The 16,233-nt window shown below is 38.3% G+C and overlaps 1 protein-coding gene across 13 annotated transcripts in view; it reads right to left on the bottom strand.

Annotated features, from left to right (window-relative positions):
* The window catches only part of ERC1 (ELKS/RAB6-interacting/CAST family member 1), a 567,884-nt gene that overhangs the window by 540,245 nt on the left and 11,406 nt on the right, over positions 1 to 16,233 (bottom strand). Inside the window, exon 2 of one of the 13 annotated variants that reach the window (XM_087442946.1) lies at positions 10,983 to 11,133. The exons of 11 other annotated variants lie outside the window; for them this stretch is intronic. The gene's annotated coding sequence lies outside the window, so the exon portion shown is untranslated. Of the gene's footprint in view, positions 1 to 5,069; positions 5,249 to 10,982; positions 11,134 to 16,233 lie in introns of those variants that run through there. One more of the 13 variants, XM_087442949.1, reaches the window with a different exon arrangement.

The raw sequence follows: 16,233 nt of genomic DNA, 5'->3' as shown, positions 1-16,233 counted from the left end.
TCACACAAATGGGAAAACTGAATAAGAATAAACTGTAAAATTCTTTGAAATAAGACTCTGGTAATAGCCTATATAATTATGGGAATATGGTGCAGTTATTAAAAAGAATAAGGTAAATCTAGGGCCAGCCCCGTGGCCTAGTGGTTAAGTTCAGTGCACTCCACTTTGGCAGCCCAGGTTTGGTTTCCGGGTGCGGACCTACACCACTTGCTGGCAGCCATGCTGTGGCAGCAACCCACATATAAAATGGAGGAAGACTGGCACAGATGTTAGCTCAGGACTAATCTTGCTAAGCAAAAAGAGGAAGATTGGCAACAGATGTTAGCTCAGGGCAAATCTTCCTCAGAAAAAAAAAAAAAAGAATAAGGTAAGTCTATATGTACTGACAAGAGATAGAAAATAGACATTTTTTAATTTATAAAAAGAGGAATATAAGAATTCATGGAGAAAGGTGGGTTTTCCACATTTTTATTTTCTGTACTGATAGAGGTTTTAACATGAATATGAATTGCTTTTATAATTTAAAAAGTACTTACAGACCCACAAATATATGGACAACTCATTTTTGACAGAAGGGCAAACACAATACAGTGAAAAGAGTAAGACAATAATGCTCCCGACAACAGGAGATCTGCAACAGCCCTTACATTTTCAGGGCTGCCACAGTCCACCCCTTGCATTGCATAATTACTTCTCCACACAGGGACAGGAAGCAGCTTCTCCCTGATTCTCATAGCCCTCTGTTTTTGAGGAGAAATCACAGAAAGATGAAGGTCACTGGAACAAACTACAACTGCTGTTAGTCTCAAGAGCACAAATGGTACTCATCTTCTCCTCCTCTACTATTCTAAATTGCACTCATCCTCAGTTTTCACTTCAGCAGGTCTTAGTGGCTTATCTGATAGCAACCCAAACTTTCATTACTAAGGGGCCTAACCCCTTGGCAATCGTAGTCATCCCAGGCCAGGGCTGCTGCACATGTCCATTCACAGTTAAGATGGGGCAAGGGAGACCAAAAAGTGCCCAGCTGGATCACCTAGATTCTACTACACATATTATTCCCTGCCCCTATTATGTTCATAATAGTGAAAAATTAATCTAAACGTCCAACAGTGGGACATTGGCTATATAAGTTAAGGCACAACTATAAAATGGGTTACTCTCTGTAATGGGTTAAATAGTGTCCCCCAAAAATTCATGTCCACTAGGAACCTCAGAATGTGACCTAATTTGGAAATAGGGTCTTTGCAAATGTAACCAAGTTAATACAAATTCATACTGGATTATGGTATGGTAGACCCTAAGTCCAATGGTGTTTGGGTTGGTGTTTCTCTATGAGAAAAGAAATAGAGATTCTGTCACAGAGACACATAAGAAAGACCACGTAAAGATGGAGGCAGAGATTGGGGTGATGCAACTACAAGTCAAGGACCACCAAGGATTGCCAGGAGCTGCTAGGAGCCACCAGAAGCCAGGAAGAGGCAACAAGGGATTCTCTCCAGAGCCTTCAGAGAGGGCTAGGCCCTGTTTACACTGATTTTGGACTTCTAGCCTCCAGAACTGTGAGATAATAATTTCTGTTGTTTATATCACCAAGTTTGTGGTACTTTGTTACAGCAGACCTAGAAAACTAATATACCATACCATTATAAATGACATGGCTCTACACTTAATGATAGAGAAAGATGTTTATGATCTGTTGTCAAACCAAAGAGAAAAAAGAAAAAGTTATAAACACATATTCCACCTGAGTTTGTTTTTTTTTTAAGTTAAAGCAGGATATACAACTCTGGGTGTAAGATTTCTGGTGGTGATTGCATTCTCTCTCCAAACCATAAATTTTTTTCTATGGGCACCTACAGTCCTCCCTTGGTATCCGCAGGGGATTGGTTCCAGGAGTCCCCCCACACCAAAAACTGCGGATGCTCAAGTAGCATCGGCGGTTGGTTGAATCCGTGGCAGCAAAACCCACGGCCATGGAGGGCCGACTGAACTATTTTTATAATCAGTAAAAAACAATAAAACTATTTGTGGGATGGATGGTATAAAGATATTCAACAGAAATGGTATATTTGCCTAAAATAAGGCTCTAAGTACTAAAAAGTCCCACTATCACTTCTAGAATAAAGCCAGAATGGTTTCCTTATAGCCAAGTTCAATGGATTTTCTTTACTTCTACTGCATTTAACATTACTGACCACTTCTATCTTGAAACTTTTACTTGGGTTTCTCTAATTCTACTCTTCTGGTTCTCCTACTATCTCTCCAAGACAACTCCTTTTTTGTACATTTTATTGGCTCCTCTTCCTCTTTGTTGTGTTAGTGCCCGTGAAGTTGATTCCAACTCCTAGAGACCCTGTGTACAGCAGAGCGGAACCCTGCCCAGTCTTTTTGCACCATCCTCTTCCTTCCACTGAAATCTATCCACCATGAGTGACCCTGCTGGTATTTGAGATACTGGTGACATAGCTTTCAGCATCACAGCAGCACTGCAGCTGCCACAGTATGACAACTGAACAACAGACAGGTGGTGTGGTTCCCTAACCAGGAAACGAACCTGCGCAGTGGTGGTGAGAGTGTGGCATCTTAACCACTAGACCACCAGGGCTGGCTCTGTGTTTCTTACTATACGATAAACTCTATGAAAATAGGATTTTTATACACACACACATCCCTTGTTCATTAGTGTAGCATCCACAGACCTTACTACCATACCTGGCACATAGCATGCATTCAATAATTATATGTTCACAGACAAGATGGACAGATTTGTGGAAGGAAGGGGAGGGTGGAAAAGAAGAGGGAAGGTCAGGCCATCAAGGATGTCAAAGCCAACCTACTTTAGACATTAAGTATCTTTATATAACATCCATTCTCCAGCATCAACCTGAGACAGAGTTAAAAAGGAAATCAATCTACATATCATACAAGCTCTACCAATGCAGGAAATGTCAACTAAAGGTTAAGTTAGAATAAGAAAGTAGTATCCTGTTTGTGTAATTCTGTTATTTTTACAATAAAAATTTATTGCTTTTAATAACCCATTTCTCTTATTTTAAAACCTTTCAATACACGGGGGTGAGATTTTGAGGTGTTCCTCCCTTCTTTTTTTTTTTTTTAATTTTATTTATTTATTTTTTTCCCCCAAAGCCCCAGTAGATAGTTGTATGTCATAGCTGCACATTCTTCTAGTTGCTGCATGTGGGACGCGGCCTCAGTGTGGCCGGAGAAGCAGTGCCCCGGTGTGCGCCCGGGATCCGAACCCGGGTCGCCAGCAGCGGAGCACGCGCACTTAACCGCCAAGCCGTGGATCCGGCCCCTCCCTTAATTCTTTAGTAAAGTTCCTTCTGAAAAATTTCAATTTTAACTTCTCAAGGGAAAAGTGCTTTTTCTATCCTTTAACCAGAATATACAGATGGCCATAAAGAAGTAGTAATAGTGAGAATAATCCACTTCAAAGCCTCCAAAAGGAACCAAGGAAATGCTGCTGAGCCAAACAGAAAAACATGGAAGGTGGAAGAGGCATAGCTGTGGAGGTCAATTCTTTGTGATCTAGAGTTTTTCTTTTTTTAATTATAATTGTTTCTTTTTTTTTAAGAGCATTTACTTATTTTTTTGTTTTGTTTTCTGAGGACGATTGGCCCTGAGCTAACATCTGTTGCCAATCTTCCTCCTTTTTTTTCCTTTTTTTCTCCCCAAAGCCCCAGCAGATAGTTCTATGTCATAGTTGTACACTCTTCTAGTTGCTCTCTGTGGGACACCACCTCAGCATGGCTTGATGAGCAGTGCGTAGGTCCGCGCCCAGGATCTGAACTGGCAAACCCTGGGCTGCCAAAGCAGAATATGTGAACTTAACCACTACACCACTGGGCCGGCCCCAGAGTTTTTCTTAACATCCTAAATCATACTTCCCATATTCATTACCAAATCTCCATGAGGTCTTAAAACAACAACAAAACTGAGTTCAGATCCGGCCACTACTACATATTCACATCACAAAGCCTGTCAGCTAGGTTAGGAAAACCATAAAAAGAAGAATGCTAGAAAATTCCAGAATCATTTTTCCCTACAAGAGAAGCATTGGTCCCAAAACCTATATACATGCTGAGAGAGAATAGCCCCCAGCCCGGCCCCACCCCACAGACACCCATATACACCCACTCAGAATCCTGGAGTATACCCAGGGACCTAAAAATAAAAATAGTTCCACACACAATGATTGTATGTTAGCCTTTAATTCTCACTCTTCCCACAAATAGCTACAAGTGTAATGCAACTACAAATAGCAGTCTCTTACTCTTTCCTCACAGATTAGGATAATAATAGCTCTCTACAACCTGAGTCGCCAAAGAAACACCAAATATTCATAAATTAAACTAAAGCAGAAAGTCCTTTAATAGCAACACAGTAACCTACTTCAAATTAATTACAACTGGATAGGCTGACATAGATGTGCTATGAGATATTTATAAGGTAAACTAGAAAATATATCACCCATTAGCTATTTAAAGCATTATATGTGAAATTCTAACCTAAATCTCAAAATTACTAGTCCAACCTGCTGTGATGGGTTATATTCATCACTAATTAGCATTCATTTATTATCAGAAAATGAGTTGAATATTTTTAAACACTGTATTTCAAAATTTTAAAAAATTCTCTTTGGGGCCGGCCCCGTGGCGCAAGCAGTTAAGTGCACACACTCCACTGCGGCAGCCTGGGGTTTGCCAGTTCGGATCCCAGGCACGCACCAACGCACTGCTTGTAGAGCCATGCTATGGTGGCGTCCCATATAAAGTAGAGGAAGATGGGCACGGATGTTAGCTCAGGGCCAATCTTCCTCAGCAAAAAGAGGAGGATCGGCATCAGATGTTAGCTCAGTGCTGATCTTCCTCACAAAAAAAAAAAAAGATTCTCTTCATTTTGTTAAAGGGTTATAAATGTCACTAGGAGCAAGAAATATGCTGCTATCTTAAGTGCTCTATGAAAAGATTAACAGACCAAACTTTTAAAATCCCATTCAAGTACAATTTGGCAGACTCTATCAAATAAATTTTAAATGTGCATACCCTCTGACCTGGAAGTCTCACTTTTAAAATTGTGGGGGGGCCTGCCCCGTGGCCGAGTGGTTAAGTTCAGCGCACTCCACTTCTGCAGTCCAAGTTCAGTTCCCGGGCACGGACCTATACCACTTGTTGGCAGCCAGGCTGTGGCAGCGACCCACATACAAAATAGAGGAAGACTGGCATAGATGTTAGCTCAGGGTGAACCTTCCTCAAGTAAAAAAAAAAAAAAAAAAAAGAGGATGATTGGCAACAGATGTTAGCTCAGGGTGAACCTTTCTTGGCAAAAAAACAAAAAAGTATTCTCTGTAAGACATATTTCACAGGTTCAAGGATATATGTGCAATGATGTTCAATTATTGCATTATTTGTACCCGGAAAAAAGAGAGAACAACTTAACTTCCATGAAGAGATTTGTTAAATAAATTATGGTATCTCCAAACTATAAAATAAAATACTGCTGTTAAAAAAATTTCTTAAGTAAATCTCTATATGTGACAATCTCTGTAAAGACATCTGTAATATATTGTGAAATGGACAAGAAAGCAAGTTTCAGAAGGATTGCATAATACAATCCCATCAGTATACAAAAGTATGTACATAGGTATGTTTGTATACACACAGAAATGATTTGGAGAGTAAGAAGCTATTTCTGAAAGGTCAGATGGAGCCACTGTTTCCCTTCCATATATTACTTCTTTCCTTTTCTTTCTTTTTTAATCATTTTAACAGTAAGCATATATTGCTTTTACACAGAACACACACACACACCAAAAAAAAGTCTCACTATAAACTAAGGGCTTAAATTAGGACCTCAACCATTCAGCACTATTATATGATAATTAATAGACTGGGCTCCATGCTGATAAAATCTGTGAGGAGTAGGAAGTTAAAAAAAAAAACCTGCAAGTTAAAGAAAGCACAGATGTCTCTGCTTCCACTCTCAGCATGTAGCATATCAGATTTGCTAACACCACGCATCAGGTTGTATGACCTTAATCTGATTCTCCCAGAGACCAAAATTACAGAACTGTGTGGCTAAAGCAGCACTGTTTTGGCGACATACCTACCACAAAGAGCACCTCTGCTAGGAGCCGCAACAATACAACACTTGCCACAGTTGCCATTTCATTCTTTTTTATGGAAGGGTGAGAAGGTAACTCAAGTTAATTGTGGTTTTTAATAATTCTTATCAATCAGTTAATCAAGTTAATTGTAAGGTCTATCAAAGTTATCACCATGACAAACACATCGTCAAGCAGATACTTAGAAGCAAACACAAGGTTATTAATCATAGTTGTTCTCTACTTATATCAGCAATCTGTGCCATGTAGTTCAAGAGAATCAAGTTCTAGGTTGTGTAACCTTCCCCAATGACTCCAGTCCTCACTGATACCCTGATTTCTTAAAATCCTAAAATATTAAATTGTTTGTAGTTATATTATCTTTCACTCTGTACCACATCTCATACTACATTATGATCAGTTCAACACAAAGTTCAACAAATCTTTCCAGATTGATTAAACTAAACAAACACAGTGAACAGATGCACGTGTTCACAACCACTTATCCACAAATGTGAATTCCAAAAATCTCTGAAAACCCAAAAATTCTATAACTGATTTGGTGGCAAAACCACACCTGAACTGATGCAGAAATACCAATGTGTCTGATGAAGGAATTGAGTGCCCCCTAAGCTTGTTTGGAAAGTTAGATAATATATAGTATATGCATCATATTGCCTTCCTAAAATCTGAGAAATTCTGAATTCTGGCCCAAAAATCTTGGATAAAAACCTGTATTATTGGATGAGATTAAACAACCACAGCATTGTTGGTAGAGACATTTATAATTGGCGAGAGCTACCCAAGGAGTTTTTATATTTTATTTCTTAAGCTAAGTATTAGGTAAACAGGTATTAATTATACAATTCTATCTTTTTGCATATCTGAAGTATTTCATAAATTTTAAGTGAAAAATTTTAGGTATCCAATGTTTTATTTTATTCCTTAAAATAATAAAAGCATTTGTATTCAAAGTCTTTGTTTTCTTCCTTAAAATGGTTAAGAGCATTTGGGAAGCAGAAAGTTTGAAAGTGGTTATGTTAAGGGTCTTAAAAACTTTCATATCATTTGATCCAACAATTCCATAAACAGGAAACCAATCTACTTATATGATCCAAAATGCAGAGAAAAAACCAGCTACATTATGAATTATGACATACCAGCTTTATTAGTACTCATTCAATCGGGAAATGTTTAAGTGAAATCTTTATGATTTAACACAAGCCTACAAAAATATATTTACAACCAATGTCTGACATAAAAAACGTTTATAATACAGTAAATGAAAGTGGATATATAGGCAAACCTCAGAGACCGCAGGTTCAGTTCCAGACCACTGCAATAAAGCAAATATCGCAATAAAGCGAGTGACACGAATTTTTTGGTTTCCCAATGCATAAAAAAGTTATGTTTACACTATACTGTCATCTGTAAAGTGTGCAATAGCATTATGTCTAAAAAAACAATGTACATACCTTAATTTAAAAATACTTTATTGCTAAAAATTGCTAACCATCACCTGAGCCTTCAGCGAGTTGTAATCTTTTTGCTGGTGGAGGGTCTTGCAAAAAATGCAATTCCGACGGACAAAAACTAGATTATTGGGGCTGAGCACAATGCAGTCTATACAGAAACTGATATATAATAATGTACACCTGAAACTACACAATGTTATAAACCAATACGACCTCAATAAAATAATTTTAAAAATGCGATTCTGCAAGGCGCAATAAAGCTAAATGCAATAAAAGGAGGTATGCCTGTACATTTTAACATCCAGTAGATCCTCGATTTTGCAAATATACATATAAGCATAGCAGAAAGAATGGTAGGAAATCTTTTTACTTTATTTTTAATACCTGCCAAAATTTTCCAAATGGGTATATAACTTTTTTTGTGTGTGTGTGAGGAAGATCAGCCCTGAGCTAACATCTGATGCCAATCCTCCTCTTTTTTGCTGAGGAAGATTAGCCCTGGGCTAACATCCATGCCCATCTTCCTCTACTTTACATGGGACGCCACCACAGCATGGCTTGACAAGCAGTGTGTGGGTGTGCACCCGGGATCCGAACCTGGGAACCCCGGGCCTCCAAGGCAGAGCACAAGCACTTAACCACTGCACCACCGAGCAGGCCCCCATAACATTTTTTAAAAGGAAAAATATTTAAAAGATTTAAACAGAAACAAAAGGAAAATTAAGGTGAGCATTTCTTTCTTTGGGACCTGGTCTCAAAATCCTTCCCAACATAGCACTTCCAGCTGCCACCACCAAACACAGTTGGCATATAATATCAAACCTATCTATTGGCCCTAAAAGCATCATAAAAATTTTTCATTATTTGCAAGAATACAGATGCAAGATGTCTAATATTATTTCAGACCTGAGTGAATATATGGGAAATACTGTGAAGAAGACAGCAAGATTTCCTAGCACACTGGAGGTATACAATTCATGAGATAAGCACTACAAAAACGTTTCTTGTCTTCTCCAATACACTCAAGGAACGGTACACTGCCAGATATAATGGGCAACACAGGACTCGAGGAAAAGACTTGGAAAAACAATTTGTGGAGCCATTAAAAATCATAATTCCTTCCTCCTTCAACCTGGGATAGTCTATTTGTCTCCTGTTACCATGTTTCTCTGAATAAGCTCTACCAAGGCATTTTTTAAAAATAATTCTTTACACGTATACACCCAAATGTAGAATTACAGACTCTTTTTTTGTTGTTTTTTGGTGTGTGTGTGTGTAAGGAAGATCAGCCCTGAGCTAACATCCATGCCAATCCTCCTCTTTTTCCTGAGGAAGACCGGCCCTGAGCTAACATCTATTGCCAATCCTCCTCCTTTTTCTCCCCAAAGCCCCAGTAGATAGTTGTATGTCATAGCTGCACATCCTGCTAGTTGCTGTATTTGGGACGCTGCCTCAGCATGGCCGGACAAGCGGTGCGTCGGTGCGCACCCGGGATCCGAACCTGGGCCACCAGTAGCGGAGTGTGCGCACTTAACCGCTAAGCCACGGGGCCAGCCCCAAATTACAGATTCTTAAATACTATAGATTTAGCCCAGAGTACTACAAAATCATAAATTTAAGAGTATCCAAAGCGATTCAAGCAGAATTCAGTGGTTTCTGGAATAACTAAGAAAGAGTTAGAGCATAATACATTTCAAAATTCCAGAATTAAAACAGCCCTTCTATTACAAAGTTTACCTAAGTGAAACTTAACAACAGAAATATCATGTTATATAGCACATTTTTTAAACAACCTTTCACATCATCATATAAAGCATTTAACATAGTACATGGATCATAACAAGCACTCATCAGTATGAACGATAAGCATATTTCCTCTATTTTAAGATATACTTTTTTTCATAAAGTTTCTGAAAATGAGATTCAGCTTATAACAACAGGTATAATTAAAATAGATTTTTTTCCTAAAAAAAGAATTATTAAATTGATGGTACACTCCACAAGAAAGAAATGGCAACACAGAAATGGGGAGACATGGTATTATACGTGGTCAACACTTGCCATGAATACTTCCTTTATCCTTCCAGCAAACCTTTGGAGAAAGGTTTTACTATCCCATTTCTAGATGAGCAAACCAAGGCTTAGAAAGGCTCCATAAGTTGCCCAAGATCACACATTTAACTCTGAAGTTAGACTTTTTTTTTTTTTTTGAGGAAGATCAGCCCCAAGCTAACATCCATGCCAATCCTCTTCTTTTTCTGCTGAGGAAGACTGGCCCTGGGCTAACATCTGTGCCCACCTTCCTCCACTTTACACGGGACGCCCCCACAGCATGGCCCGACAAGCAGTGCATCCGTGCAACCGGGGAACAGAACCCGGGCCGCCAGCAGCGGAACATGCGCACTTAACCACTACACCATGGGGGCGGCCCCTCAAGTCAGACTCTTAACCATCATACACTGCATCTTCATCTACTATTTTACACTCACCATTTATATATTTTTCTAATGGAGCACTGAGAAGTTAATATTGGTTTGTCCAAAATCACATCCACATTTCTCACAGTCCCTGCCATCTGGCTCTCTGTTTCTATACCTCTTTCCTGAGCTCCAGACATGAATTTCCAACTATCAAGAGAATGCACTTAGTTATTCCAGAGCTGCACTGTCCAGTATGGTAGCCAATAGCCACAAGTAGTTGCTGAGCACTTGAAATGTGGCTAGTGAGACTTGAGGAACTGAATTTTTAATTTTATTTCATTGCAATTAAAAGTTAAAATTTAAAAACTGATAGTTCAGTTACTAGAAAACTTTTAAGCATGTTTGGAACAAGATGGGTATGTGAATCCACTTTTCCAACTGTAAATCTTATGAAATCTAAATACAGATCAAGTATTTCTGATAAAAACTTAGCATCTGAATTAGGATATGCTGTAAAAGAAAAGTATATAATTGATTTCAAAGACAGTATGAAAAAAATGTAAAATGGCTCATTAATAATTTTTTAAATATGTTTCAACATGTTGAGATGATACTTTAGATGCACAGGTTAAATAAAATTTACTTAAAAAATTACAAAAACTAATAGTTTCTTTTTACTCTATAATGTGGCTACTAAAATTTTAATTGCCAATTAATTTACTTCAACTAGTTTACTGGTTAAGATTCCACGCTCTCACCACCACGGCCTGGATTTGCTTCCTTGTCAGGGAACCACACCACCCATCCGTTGGGTTTTCATACAGTGGCAGCTGCATGTTGCTGTGATGCTGAAAGCTCTGCCACCAGTATTTCAAATACCAACAGGGTCACTTGTGATGCACAGGTTTCAGTGGAGCTTCCAGACTAAGACAGACTAGGAAGAAGGACCTGGCCACCTACCTCTGAAAAAACTGGCCATAAAAACCCTATGGTTAGCAGCGGAGCATTGTCTGATACGGTGACGGCAGGTCAGAGGATGGCTCAAAAAGACCGGGCAGGGTTCTGCTCTGCTGCACACAGGGTCGCTAGGAGTCGGAATCAACTAGATGGCCTAACAACAAAAAATTTTTAATTACTGGCTCACATTATAAATATATGTTAGCTCACAAATATAATGGCTCACATTATATTTCTATGGACAGTACTTTCTAGAGGTTCCTATTGCTCCCACCACAGCCATCAATAGCTCAATGAATGACATCACCATCCCTCTAGCTCAGTGCTGTCCAACAGAACTTTCTCTGATCATGGAAGTGTTCTACAGCTGTTGAAGACTGGATGATTGTGGTGGTAGCAGTGATGACGGCGTCTGACTCACAGAATCTCTTAAGATATTGTGAAGCCAGAGTTCTTAGAAGACTAAAGAATAACCTATTATTTTGACTTTCCTCTGGGGGAAAAGGTAGTAGATACCAAAAACTGCAGACCAGTGTTGTACAACAGAACTTTCTGTCACAAAAGAAATGTTCTGTATCTGCACTGTCCAATAGAGAGGCCATTAGTCCCATCTGGCTATTGAGCACATGAAATACGGCTAGTGCAACCAAAGCACTGAATTTTAAATCTTATTTCATTTAAATTAGTTTAAATTTAAATAGCCGTATACAGCTAGTGGCTACTGTATTGGACAGCACTGCTTCTAGTCTACTTGATCCATCTGAAAGTCTGGGAGTCACCTTAGTCTCCTCCCTCCCTATCAACTGTCCTTTCCCCCACAAAAGTACACGTACACACACACACAAACACACACCTATACTCAACAACCCAGTCCTGTGTTCTTTAAAGCTTTCAACTCTGTATGCTTCTCTATCCTCACTGTCACTACTTTAGTTTTCAGGCTTTAACAGGATTAAAGGCCAAGCCTCATAGCTGGCCTCCTCACTTAGCCTCCTCCTATCCACTCCTTGCAAAATGTAAATATAAACTTGTTATTTCCTTTATTCAAAAGTCTTCAAAGTCTTGCCATTGCCCTAAGGTAAAATTCCAGACTCTAATACGATTTACAAAGCCCTTCATAATCCAATCCCAATCTCCAGCCTCATCTTTCACCACTCCCTTCCACGTTCCAGTTCTTGCCCATATTAACAGTTACCATGTTCTATTAAAATTGCCTGTTTACTTGTCTCCCTTCCCAGTCACTAGCATCAGGGCAGAGACAGTGTCTCAAACATTATAACGCTAAGATGGAGCACAAGAGAGTCATAGTACACGAAGGAAGTATACTAGATTTTCCATACATACTTTCTGAATGAGGGAAGAAAGGGGGAGAAAAGAAAAAAGGAAACAGATGTGTACTCTCGGACAACTATGAAAACAAAAATTTTGTAAAGCAGATATTTTTGCTATACTACTTAAAAGAATTGTAATATGAATTTGTTAAGAATCAACTCCTCATTCTGAACTTTTCAAGGAAATTCCTGATTGATGCTTTAAAAAAATACACATATGTACTTGCTATATAGATATATATAGTTATATATTATCTGCATTTGTGAATTTAAACCTAAAGAATAATTTATATCCATTTTCAATTAACTTATTATTTTTTTTAATAAGCAGTAGGGGGTTTTTTTGTTTGTTTGTTTTTGGGGGTTTTTTTTTGAGGAAGATTGGCCCTGCACTAACATCTGTTGCCAATCTTCCTCTTTTTCTTTTTTCTCCCTAAAGCCCCAGTACATAGTTGTATATCACAGCTGTAGAGTTGTAGCTCTTCTATGTGGGACGCCACCTCAGCTTGATGAGCCGTGAGTAGGTCCACGCCCAGGATCCAAACTGGCGAACCCCGGGTTGCCGAAGCAGAACACACGAACTTAACCGTTATGCCACCGGGCCGGCCCCCAATTAACTTATTTTTAATAACAACCAAGGAAACAGATAAAAATTGCTACTCAATTAAAATTAAGAAGTATCAAGCCCTAAGCATAAGAATAAATAATCAAATTATTTCAGAATGGATTCAGAAACTTGGCAATACTATAAAATTTACTACCAGCAAACCACTAGAAAAGCCAACAGAAAAACCAAGTGGAACGGCCAATAACTCTACTTTCAATAACTCTTTCTACTTACGCAGAGGAGAAAAACACCAAGCAAAGGTTCAGCCTAAATTTAAGACAGCAGTTTAGAAAAGGGATGCAAAACTATTTGAAATATTCAAAATTACCTGCCACTAATGAAAGTGAATGAATATTCCCATGAAGGTAGAAGTCACCTGTGTAGCATCTGAAAGGATGTATCCTAAACGATCGGAAGGAATGTACTCAAAAAGATGTAAAACATAGCTACTTCTTGTTTCAGAAGAAATCCTATGAGTCTCTTAGATCTTTAATACTTCATATTGATTAATCATAACTTCAAATTAGTCTTTCTTCCTTGAAAAGGTCAGCAACAGTAAATTCTATACATACAAGGAGAAAATTATATATATACACAAGGTGAAAATAAAACAGGCAGCCAGAGAGAAGAAAGTCTCTATCAATTTTTTTCAAATAAATGAAAGCTTTTAAAAGAAAAAAATGCTAAGAAGTTCTTTAACCAGTAGAAATGAATTTGAAAATCCATGCAATTAGCCACATTAACAGGTTAAAAGAAAAAAAAAAAACCTGATTGTCTCAATGGATATGAAAATGCATCAGGTAGACTTTAACATTTATTAATGATTAAAAATCTTAACAAATCAGGAATAGAAGGAAATTTGCTTAATCTAATAAAGGATACGTGCAAAAGCAAATAACAAGTATCTGTAGGGGAATGGCTCTGCTGTTCCACATGTAGTGACCTGCAGTTTATTTGATTCCCCTAGAACAGGAGAGGATGGGAGGCCTATAAGAATCCGCTACCAGGCCATTTCCCACCGCTTCCCTATCTCCCTTAGAGGCTGTCATGAATCCATCACTGTCTGGATTACAATGAAGCATCAGAATCAGCCTTGCTCATCTCAGAACAGAGTTGCAGAATATGAAACCCCTTAGCAGCAAATTAGAATAGGCTCCTCATCAACAGGGTATCTCACAGCTCACACTGTAGTCATCAGCAATGTTTTCGTTTTGGTGTTATCCTTTTTGGTTATGGGACAAGGGTCACAGGGAGCTGGCACCTTTGGCTTATTTGTCTTTCCATTGCCCATCTAAGTGATAAACTGCCTAAATCTAAAGGGCTCATTGTATGTATATCAGTCAAACCAGTCAGGCCTATGCCTTGGCCTTGCCTTGTCTTGTGTGTGTGTGTGCTTGGCCATAACATACTTAATAGTGAAAAGTGCATCAATTTCCCTTTGAGATGGGAAAATAACAAGGATGTCTCCTATCACCACTCTATTCAACCACAAGCCAGAGATCCTAGCCAAAAGTAAGGCAAGAAAAAGGTGTCAGAATTGCAAGGAAAAATACAAAACAGTAATTATGCACAAATGACATGATTATATAAGTAGGAAACCCAAGAGAATCTATAGATAAAATTATTAGAATACATAAGATTTTGGGAAAACACAAAGTCAATATTCAAATTCAATTTTATTCCATATACCAACAACAAATAGAAAATAAAATTTATTTTAAAATCCCATTTATAGGCCGGCCCCATGGCTTAGCGGTTAAGTGCACGCGCTCTGCTGCTGGCGGCCCGGGTTCGGATGCCGGGCACGCACCGATGCACTGCTTCTCCGGCTGTGCTGAGGCCGCATCCCACATACAGCAACTAGAAGGACGTGCAGTTATGACATACAACTATCTACTAGGGCTTTGGGGGAAAAAAATAAATAAATAAAATCCCATTTATAATATCATCAAATACCTAGGACTAAATCTACAAAAGATGTGTAAGAATATTGCACAGAAAACTATAAATCATTACTGAGATCAAAAAAACATAAATAAATGGAAATACCATATTCAATGATTAAATATTATATTATCAACAAGTAATTTTACCCAAATTAATCTATAAATGCAATGTAATTTCAATCAGGATCCCGACATAATTTCTTTTTTATTTGCTGAGGAAGAGTCACCCTAAGCTAACATCCGTTGCCAATCCTCCTCTTTTTCTGCTTGAGGAACATTAGCCCTGAGCTAACATCTGTGCCAATCTTCCCCTATTTTGTATGTGGGTCACTGCCACAGCACGGCTGACGAGTGGTGTAGTCTGTCCCTGGGATCCGTAGGTCTGCACCTGGGATCCGAACCCCTGACCCAGGGCTGCCAAAGCAGAGTGCACCAAACTTAACCACTACATTACAGGGCCATACCCCCAACGTAATTTCTTTTTAACTTGACAAACTGATTCTAAAATGTATATGGAAATACAAGACCAAGAATAACCAAAACATTGTTTTTTTTAAACAGCTTTATTAAGTCATAATTTACATACCATAAAACTCATCCACTTTAAATGTACAATTTGATGAGTTTTATTAAATTTACGCAGTTGTGCAACCATCACCACAATCCAGTTTTAGAACCCTTCCATCATCTCAATAAGCTCCATTATGTACATCTGCAATTAATCCTCACTCCCACCTCTAGGCCCAGCAACCACTGATTTATCTTTTCTAAAAATTCCATGTAAGTAAAATTATAAACTGGCAGCTTTTTCACTTGGCAAAACATTTCTGAGTTTCATTTATGTTGTTAAATTTATCAGTAGTTCCTTTTTATTGCTCAGTAGTATTCCATTGCATGAACATTCTATATTTTGTTTATGAACTCGCCAGCTGATGCCTTTCAACTGCTTCTAGCTTTTGCTATTATGAATAATGCTGCTATGAATATCTGCATACAAGTCTTGTCTCAACATATGTTTTCTTTTCTCTTGGGTAGATATCTAAATAAAGTCAGATGGTTGAGGACATACAGTAAATATATGTTTAATTTAAGAAACTACCAGACTGTTTTGCAAAATGGCTGTAACATTTAACATTCCCACCAACAATGTACTAAAGTCTCAGTTTCTCCACATCCTTGCAAACACTTGGTATTTCAATCTTTTGATTTTAGCCATTCTAGTGCATGTGTACTGGTATCACACTGTGGTTTTAATTCGCATTTCCCTAATGACTAATGATGGTGAGTATCTTTTTCAAGGGCTTATTATCACCAGTTTATCTTCTTTGGTGAAATGCCTATTCAAATCTTTTGCCCATTTTGCAGGAGGC

This window comes from Ceratotherium simum, chromosome 17 (assembly GCF_057802395.1).
Source record: "Ceratotherium simum simum isolate JZ-2026a chromosome 17, ASM5780239v1, whole genome shotgun sequence".
NCBI lineage: Eukaryota > Metazoa > Chordata > Mammalia > Perissodactyla > Rhinocerotidae > Ceratotherium > Ceratotherium simum.
Note: the sequence above shows the minus strand (reverse complement) of the source record. Positions and strands in the feature narration are given on the sequence as shown.